This window comes from Pygoscelis adeliae, unplaced genomic scaffold (genome assembly GCF_000699105.1).
Source record: "Pygoscelis adeliae isolate BGI_AS28 unplaced genomic scaffold, ASM69910v1 Scaffold66, whole genome shotgun sequence".
Lineage (NCBI taxonomy): Eukaryota > Metazoa > Chordata > Aves > Sphenisciformes > Spheniscidae > Pygoscelis > Pygoscelis adeliae.
Genome location: NW_008825167.1, coordinates 4742908 through 4752560, shown reverse-complemented (window position 1 = coordinate 4752560; position 9653 = coordinate 4742908).

Here is a 9653-nt window from a genome sequence, read left to right as displayed (position 1 = left end):
GCCCTAGAAATAAAAGGTTTCAGCCCTCCCCTGGAAACAAAATCTGCCGCCGTCGCTGATACTGCAGGCAAAGGGCGAGCGGAGCCGGCCCCGCGGTGCGGACCCCCGCGGGGACGGGTGGTTTCCGCTGCCCGGGTGGGTGCCGAAGCAGAGCGGCCTGCAGGGAGCGGGGGAGACGGCAGGGAGGATGCGGGCACCCCAGCTCCGCTCCGGGTATCCATCTCCCCTCGTTCAGAAGCGTGCAAGCGCCAGAAGTCTCGGAGCAGACTCGTTTGCACGCGTGAAAATAAGAACTTCTACGATAAAAGATGTTTGGAAGTAAATTTTTCAGGGTAAACATTACAAGTAGCGCTTGGAGAACAGCTCTCCGCAGCTTTTACTGGTAGGAGAAAACCAGCTAAACTGGGAAATGGATACTCGGGAGACTCTTCCACGCTGTACAACTAACCCATTACCGGCCAGGTTTGAGCTAGTGCTGCTAGCAGTTGGACTGTTAGCTCAGATGGGACATGACCCAGCTTAATTAAGAGATACATCAAACCCTGTCTATGCACCGGGAACTCCAAACAATTCCCCCAGGTGGAAAACAATTCAGCTCCAAGAGGGAGCTGCTCAGAGCTTTGGAGTAGACGATTTTCCTACTCCAGGTCAGTTAGCATCCTGCCAGTGAAACCTGTTCGTGTGAGTGTTACTACTCACAGCTGTTGGATGAAGGAGTCAGCCTGAGATCCCTAGTCATTAAACTCGATTTAACAAGGCTTCTCACATTTTATAGCAGTGCTGAAAACAGAACCGCAGGTATCTTTCTCAGCGTAGTTTAGGAAGTTATTGATAGTCCTTGCTCTAATGCCTCATCCAGAGGGTCTGATCTCGTAAAAGTTAAGAGCAAAACTGCAGAGCCTCAGCTCTGGTGCTGGTCTTCCCCGGTGCGCAGACCGTGCAGCAGCGTAGAGCACGCCGTACTCTCAGGTCACAGGATATTGTCTGTATGCAGAGGCCGTTTAGAGTATCAGCACCGAAGAGCTAACTCTCAAACGATGCTCTCTGGACCACGGCTCTGCAGCTGGTTCGTGGCATTGGATCAGACTGCATGGTTACAGACTTGCCAGTGAGAAGCTTGACGATATAAGCAGAGGGCAGCCGTTGAGAAACACCCCTGGTCCGAATGCTCAGCACCCAGTGTGCTAAAGCTAAGTGCTCTCACCCGCCTGAACGTCCTAACTCCGTCATCCGTGTTCCTGCCCGTTCATACTCCAGCTCTCTAAGAGAACGAAACTGGTTACGGGCTTGATGCAGCAACTTGAGGTTATCACACCAAGGGAATCCCACCAGATAGTCATAAAAAGCTCCCAAAGCTCCCATACTGTCCGCCCAGCAAGGCCCAAAAGCTGATCCCCATACCTCCTACCTGACGGACCTCCTGCACTGCACACAGTGGTCTGTGCTCCTGCACGGAGCTTTTTGGAGGGATGCAGCTTGTTTTCGGTGAGTCACCAATGAGAAACGGAGACCCTGGTGCAGTGTAAGTAGAATCTACTGACTGAGGGAAAGATGATTACGACAGAAGCGGGAGGTGTTTGCTCTCGTTCATTCTGTGAGGTAACTTTTTTTTAATTACTTTATTATTCATTCATAAAATTTAGTGTTAGGGGATCCAGAACGCGGAACACATTCAAGAGGACATTTAGCAAAGCGTTTGCCAGAGGACAAGTTCTCATCTCAGATGCACTGAGCAGCACAGTCGGAGTCTGATTCAGTATTTTCAAGTGACGTCTTTGGCACGCACCAAAGAAGATCTGGGGCATCAGAGTATTTTTGAACTAATTCCCATGAAGTCAATGTTAAATTCAAGGGTGCAAGCCTGTATTAGTGAGAAATGAGTCAGATATTGATTGCATCTTACATTGCTCACTATATGACTGAATGAGGTAAAAAGAGAAGGAAACTGCATCTATTTTACTCCAAATATTTCAACTTATACTGAACAAGTTTCAGTTGTTCACGTTTGCTGAATAAACAGCAGTGAAATGTCTTATAAACGCAATAACAGAAAAAAGCACATAAATACAGAGAGATACATTTCAAATGATTGGGAGATAACCGAAAATATTTTGAAATATTTTGTGTCATTGCTTACAGACAGCAGTCAGTGATGTTATACCAAATCACTGGAAACCAGTGTTCTGTATTATCACCTCCCGAAATTTCTTGGTGTTATTTCCAGTTGAGCAGGGAATGTGGGTTTAGTGAGTTACGTTTTTAGATGAATTCTTAGGGTTTTTTCACACGTATGGTAGACCTTCTGTCTCAGACTGAACTCACAGTCATGTTACGTGTTTCTATTCTTATGCTTACATTTCTATTCTTATGGTTACAGACTTGCCAGTGAGAAGCTTGCCGATATAAGCAGTGCAGTGTAAGTAGAATCTACTGACTGAGGGAAAGATGATTACGACAGAAGCAGGAGGTGTTTGCTCTCGTTCATTCTGTGAGGTAACTTATGTTACCTCACACTAACATAAGAACTTACGTTCTTATGCTACAGAAGCAAAATGTTAAAAATAAAGTTTTGTCTGTATGAACTTAAATCCATTTCCCAGAAATACACTGTGATGTCTGCTTGTAGTCTGCTGTATTGGCAAATATCCATTAACTCCTGTGTTACACGTATAAGATTGTTCTGCTCAAACATAGGTGTATTTAAATACTCAAAGGAACATTATTTTACAATGTCTGGGCAGTTCTGGTCTTCAGGTTCTGTCTCAAAGAGTAAGCAAGCGTATATGGTTGTCGTAGAGCCTTTCTTAAGAGCAAATAAAACTAAGATTTTGTTATGATATTGGAAGATTTGCCAGACTGTGGGATGTAAACCAAGGCACAGATCAGAGTGGACACTGAAGACAAAGGGGACAGGCAAGTAAACAAATGGGATCCTAATCAGTTTGTCTCACAAAGTGGGTCTACATAAACCTCATTCTTCTCTATCTGGTTGTCGTGGTTTAACCCCAGCCGGCAACTAAGCCCGCCCCAGCCGCTCGCTCACTCCCTCCCGGTGGGATGGGGGAGACAATCAGAAGGGTAAAAGGGAGACAGCTCGTGGGTTGAGTTTAACAGGTAAAGCAGAAGCCGTGCACGCAAGCAAAACAAACAAGGAATTCATTGACTCCTTCCCATGGGCAGGCAGGTGCTCAGCCATCTCCAGGAAAGCAGGGCTCCAGCACGCGTAACGGTGACTTGGGAAGACAAACGCCACCACTCCGAACGTCCCCCCCTTCCTTCTTCTTCCCCCAGCTTTATATGCTGAGCATGACGTCACATGGTGTGGAATATCCCTGTGGTCAGCTGGGGTCAGCTGTCCCGGCTGTGTCCCCTCCCAGCTTCTTGTGCCCCCCCAGCCTGCTCACTGGTGGGGTGGGGTGAGAGGCAGAAAAGGCCTTGACTCTGTGTAAGCACTGCTCAGCAATAACGAAAACATCCCTGTGTTATCAACACTGTTTCCAGCAGAAATCCAAACCATAGCCCCATACTAGCTACTAGGAAGAAAATTAGCTCTATCCCAGCCAAAACCAGCACCCTGGTGCATTTCTGTAAACTTTTTTTTTCCCTTCTGCCCGTACCATTTTGTACCACATGCTTGCGTTACACAGATGTCTCAGGTGGACAGAATGACAGTTGTCACAGTGAAAATAACTCTGACAGTAAGAGCTCTTTCTACTTTCCTGATGCTGCCTGGCAGAGATGTGAATTCACCACACAGAATAAGCTTCAAAGCAGCTCGGGAGGTTGTCACAGCATTGGAAATCTAGAGCTGCTAAATCTGCAGTGCCCATTCAGGAGAAATCCTGTGGACACTGGAAATCCTGCGGACGCACCCTGTATCAATAGAGAAACACCAAGGACGCAGAGGGCAACTCATGGTCAGGACCCAAAAGTCTGGGCATGCAGGGTCAGGCAATGTGACAAACAGCAGCTAAATGTGATATATTATTTACTAATTTAATCCCATTATATGACAAATCCTCAGCTAGCTAAAACTGTCAGTCCACCTGAAGTGCTAGACTTTATTTTAAAATACATCTTTTATATTTCCTTCTCTGTAATGTCACAAACCAGAAACATTTTACAATGACAGTAAAGGAGGGATGACACTACAGCAAAGAACTGCAAGTCACAGAAACATTTATGTAAGATGATGATTGACACAGTAAAGATTCACCCCTCTTTGGTAAACTGCTGCTTTTTCAAGAGAAGGAAAATAAATCTACCAGCCTTAGTACAAATATCTCAATTACTGCTCATTTTCTTCCTCCTTTTTTTTTCCCCACAACCACACACACACGTTACAAGAGCTTGTTCTGCACATAAAGGGACTTGTTCCCATCTTTCCATCCTTAATACAGGTAGGGTGACAAGCTTTACGTCCTCTGCCTTGGTCCCCAGAGACTGTGCGAGCGGAAGAGAAGCGCAGGAAGAGAGCATTTGGCTGAGCTGCTGGTAGGGCTCTTTCAACTCCTTGTGTTGACCGAGAGTTTGTAGTACCAAGCTGCACTATGACCTGTTAATTATGTTGAGATTTGCGATTAAGAATGTTCTTTGGAACTTACAGCACCAGCACTACACCTTGTAGTGATGATTTTGAGTGAGATAGTGTGTTTGCTTTGAGCACGCTCTGCAGCATACCTGATCACACTCTCGTTTGCCGCTTCGGCTTCAGCACTGGGGAAAATAAAGGCTCATGCACACGTGGAAGCAACATCTAATTTCAGCCCTAGTAAAAACGTGTGGCAGACTCTCCTCCTGGTGCTGTTAGCCTTCAACTGCGAAAAATACTATTACAAAAATTCAAAGATATCCAAAAGCAATTTCCAAACAAGCAGAATCATATATTATATTTCCATACACCTTTTATAGTGCGCGAGGATAAGAGTGGCTCCATAATGGCATTATAAATATAGCAAATTAATGGTGGATGCAATGCCAACACCTTGTCATTATGCAAATTGGAATGTCGGCAGAAATGGTTATTCAACAATCCCTTTCAAAGTAACCAGATGCCTAATGCTGCTCATTACGTCTAAACTAATTAGCACCACATTTAAACAATTTTAATAAGCTTTTTCCTTAACCCCTTGACAGAGGGGATTCCTGATGCTAATGCAAAAACGTATGAGCACGTGGCACAAGAGTGCCGGGGTTTTGCTCAGGGCACCGACAGGCAGAAAAGCAAGGGGAAGTCTACCCAAAAAGCCAAATGACAGTATTTAAGTTACAGACATTTAGGGATGGAGAAACAGATTGCACTGGAGTAAAGTCTAGTTCAGTTTGCCCAGGCTCTGGTGCAGCCTATCACCAGCACAAACGCTGCCATGCCCTCCTCCCAGCATGGCAGAGCCTGCTCCCAGACCGCTCTCCTGACCTGGTACTACATTTAGGCTCTGTACTACCCAGACCGAGCTAATAGGAAAGGCTCAACAAGGACATGAATTAATTTCTTTCTCCACTCCATCAGCTTTGAAGGAGAGGAAGAGAAGGGAAAACATCAACTCAGAAACAGGAGTAATTAATCTCTCTCTCCCCTTCTTTTCCTTCAGGAGTAGCATCAGACTCCTGCAGCTGGAAGGGCAATAGCTTTGTCCCACGGGTCACGGTTTGTCCAGCTGCCAGGCAGAGCCAGCTCTCATCCGCATGTATTTTCCAGGGGATGTGCTAAGTTTTGGGATTTCTAGCATCTCTCCCAGCTGAAGGGCTAACCAGTGCTGCTGGATGGGGAGCATCCAGACTGGTCTTGATCTAGGCTGCTGCTCTGAGGCCTTAGCCTCTGTCAGGGCTTCCCACCCCTTCTTAAGTCCTTCAATTTCTGTAGAGAATTTTGTAAGAGAAAGGACCGTCACCACATTCATTTAAGAGGGATGCTCCTAGGGCTCTGAATGTACCAACAGGCTCTAATTTCTCCAACTAGTCTTTCACCATCTTTCTCTGTAATCCGTCTCTGTATCCGCATCCCCCACCCTGCCAGGTGTTCAAGGTCTGCACTGATACGGCACAGCTGCCTCACCTTGGGTCAGGCTGCCATGAAACCAGCTAAGCTATGGGAGGCCTAACTGGGGTCTCCACCCTGAACCCTCCAGCTGGCTGCAGGGGAATCGCACGTAGGTGGAGTCCCTTGCCTGAGCTGTGGGGTAGCTGCCGTGCTTGGCCTTGTACCTTACTGACCCTCAGCCTGATCTTTCCTTGCTCACTTGGCTCCAGATCTGCCTTTTATCTTGATGGACTTTCAGGTAATTGCTGACTGGTGGCTGGCTCTGTTACTATCACCAGACTTGGTTTTCTTGTTTGGGTATGTCCTGGTTTTGGCAGGGATGGAGTTAATTTCCTTCCTAGTAGCTGGTACAGTGCTGTGTTTGGGATTTAGGATGAGAACAGAGTTGATAACTCACCGATGTTTTAGTTGTTGCTAAGCGGTGCTTACGCTAGCCAAGGACTTTTTAGTTTCCCATGCTCCACCGACTGAGAAGGCTGGAGGTGCACAAGAAGCTGGGAGGGGGCACAGCCAGGACAGCTGACCCCAACTGGCCAAAGGGACATTCCATACCATGGGACGTCATGCTCAGTACATAAACTGGGGGAAGCGGGCCGGGGGGGGCCGCTGCTCGGGGACTGGCTGGGCATCGGTCGGTGGGTGGTGAGCAATTGTACTGTGCATCACTTGCTTTGTGTATTATTATTATTATTACATCATTATTATTATATCATCATTATTATTATTATATTTCAATTATTAAACTTTTTATCTCAACACATGAGTTTTTCTCACTTCTACTCTTCTGATTCTCTCCCCCATCCCACCGGGAGGGGGGGAGTGAGCGAGTGGCTCTGTGGTGCTCGGTTGCCGACTGACTGAGGTTAAACCACGACAGGGCACTGTGGGATGGTGCCCCTTGTCAGGAAGGCCACTGTCCCTTCCTACCTTCGCCTTCTGCTCATGGCTCACCTCCCCCTGACATCTAGAGTCTCTACTCTGTTTCTTCTTTCTCGCTTTGCTATGGACTTGATGTCACTCTGCACTCCCAGCACTGTGGAGTTTTCCTTGGGCACTGCTTGGGGCACAACTCTCTTCCATGTTTCCAGATGCAAATTCAAGCATTATTTTCACCTAGGAGCAGGATATTGTTAATTGTTTTGGTTTTATTTAAATGTAGCTGTCCCAGCGCATCCCAAAACAGACATATGGAGAAATTGTTCTCCAGTAGTTATCACAATAACACCTTTTTTCTCAGGCTTTGGTGTCCAAGAGGTCCTAAAGGCTGATCTAGCTGGTGACAATTGCTATGAGGGAGCTCTTTCCTGAATCCATGAAACTCAGTGGTGTTTTTAATGGTAGGTGTCTAAGGGAATAAGGATCCAGATCCAGCTGTCCCTTGCCCCAGTCTGGGGACTGTAACCTGGAAGGCTCTCTTTTACCTTCTGTCTAGCCTCCTACATGAAGCATTTTTAGCTCCGCTGTGGTTCAGTTCCCACAGGAGAACGGATGATGTGAACCGTCTCCTTCCAGCTCCCTTGCATTTAAGTCACCTATGGCTTGGGCTATCTCCCGAGACAGGACATGGGACTGTCACCCCTTAGGCCGAGAAGGGACCTGGAACTCCACCTCACCTGAACGTGTGCTCCAGCATTATAGCTATTACGTGCGCTATGATTGCCACTGCCTATTTAGAAACAGTGTTTTTTGTTAAAGGAATGTGTTTGGTGGGTGTTAGGCAAGGTGTGAAAATACATGCCAGATCAAGCCTTCTCAAGTGCTTGTACAGTTCGTTCCCTGGGTCTCATTAGGCCTAAGCAAGAACTCTGGTTTAGGGGGGAAGGCCAGTGCAGCTCACGGCATGTACAGACCCTTAGGGGCCCAGGGGACTTAAGCGTTTCTTGGGCTGCAGTTTTGGACTTGGGTACCTGGACCTTTCTTGGGCCAGTTTGCAGAAAGTCCCTTTCTGTGCCTATTTGCTACTATCCATGGTCAGACTATGCTGTAAAGGCATGAAGTTTTCCTATATGGCAGCATCATTTCAGAAGGCGTGGTTTTAAATGACCAATTTTCATCACTTAAGTACTGCTGTAACATCCAGATGTCCTTACCTGCTCTGCTGCATAACCTACAGATGCATTTACATCACATTAATGGTTTTACTCATGGAGGTGTTTAATAGCACTGGATGAGACACAAACATAGCTGCACGAACAGCCAGGTATTTGCATGAGTGTTAGAGACCACCAGATGGCTATCTCTGCTAAACTATTTTGATACATGCCGAATTGGGTTTTTGCTGGCTGGATTCCTAAGATTGAATACTTCTTCTTGCTTCTGGCTAGTAGCTCCTTATAATGAGGAACAGCCTTACCGTCCATTTCCACAGCCACTTTAAGTGGAACAAGTTTATTTTTTGTTTTGCACGAAAGAAAGATATTTTTTTCAATAATGTCCACATGGAACTCACTGATGCCCTCCTCAACCTGCAAACTGTTTTACGTGGCATGATGCATTGTCCCTGCAGAACCGCTTACAAATCCCCTTTGTCTTGCTTCTAAAAAACCCCCCAAATAAATCTTTTAAACATCATTTCTAAGAGCTTTTAAGGGTCACAGTTTTCTAATAGAAATCTTCAGCCAGACCTGGATTGCTCAAGCTGAGCCTCGAGTAAGTTTAGAGAAAACGAAATCGCAAGGTATCATGCAAAAGATGAGTATGGACCCATCATCCCGCCTCAGTAACTTCAGAGGGGATGTGCTGTAGGATTGTTTTTATTCAGAAGCCCGGCTCACAAACTCCACACCAAGCTCATTTATGTCACTAAGTGCTTTATATTTGAGGGCCAGACCCTTCATTCCAACCTTAAGCAGCACTAAACGCATACATGCGACAGTCTCTTCCTTCCAGGCTTTTACTTCCCAGATGCAACCGTGTGCTTAGGTAAGAATAATCATGGAGAAGTCGTTGCTTTCAGTTCTTGTTTTACCACTGAAACAGCACTAGTTATAAAAGGATGACTTAGATGCACCAGCACAGCTCACTTCAACTCAGAGTTACCGTGTCCTTTTAGAGATACAGAATATTCAGCCTGTATTACAACTGTCCACCTTAACAACACTCTAAGGGCCAAATCACCCAAGGTGTTTAGGTACCTGGAAATCACATGCAGTATCCCCAGTAAGTAGATGTATAGTACAATTGCAAAGGCATTTGAGTGAGTTATAAAGACAAAACCACACAGCAGAGATCATGTGAATGATACTTGTATCTTTTTATTTTTTTTTCTCCAGAAGCCCTGAGGACAGGAGTAGAAAAGTACCAGTAGAAATGTCACACAGACAGTTTACCAGCTAAGATGTTTGAAGAGCTGCTGAGCTGAGACACCTCAAATTTGTAAGTTGCTGTAAGTAAAGTGACACACGAAGAGGTGTGATGTATCTAAAAATTAGCTTAATTTATTTTGAACTGAAAAGGATTTCTATTTAATGAAGGTATGCTGGACCTTTGGAGATAGATGCCTTTTTAAAAATTTTCCTCCAGCAGAGCTACAGATATAAACCCAGGAAAAGGAGAAAGCTCCCCAAATCCTCTGAATTATGTCTGACCAGGTCTAATGAGAACGCTTAAGTGG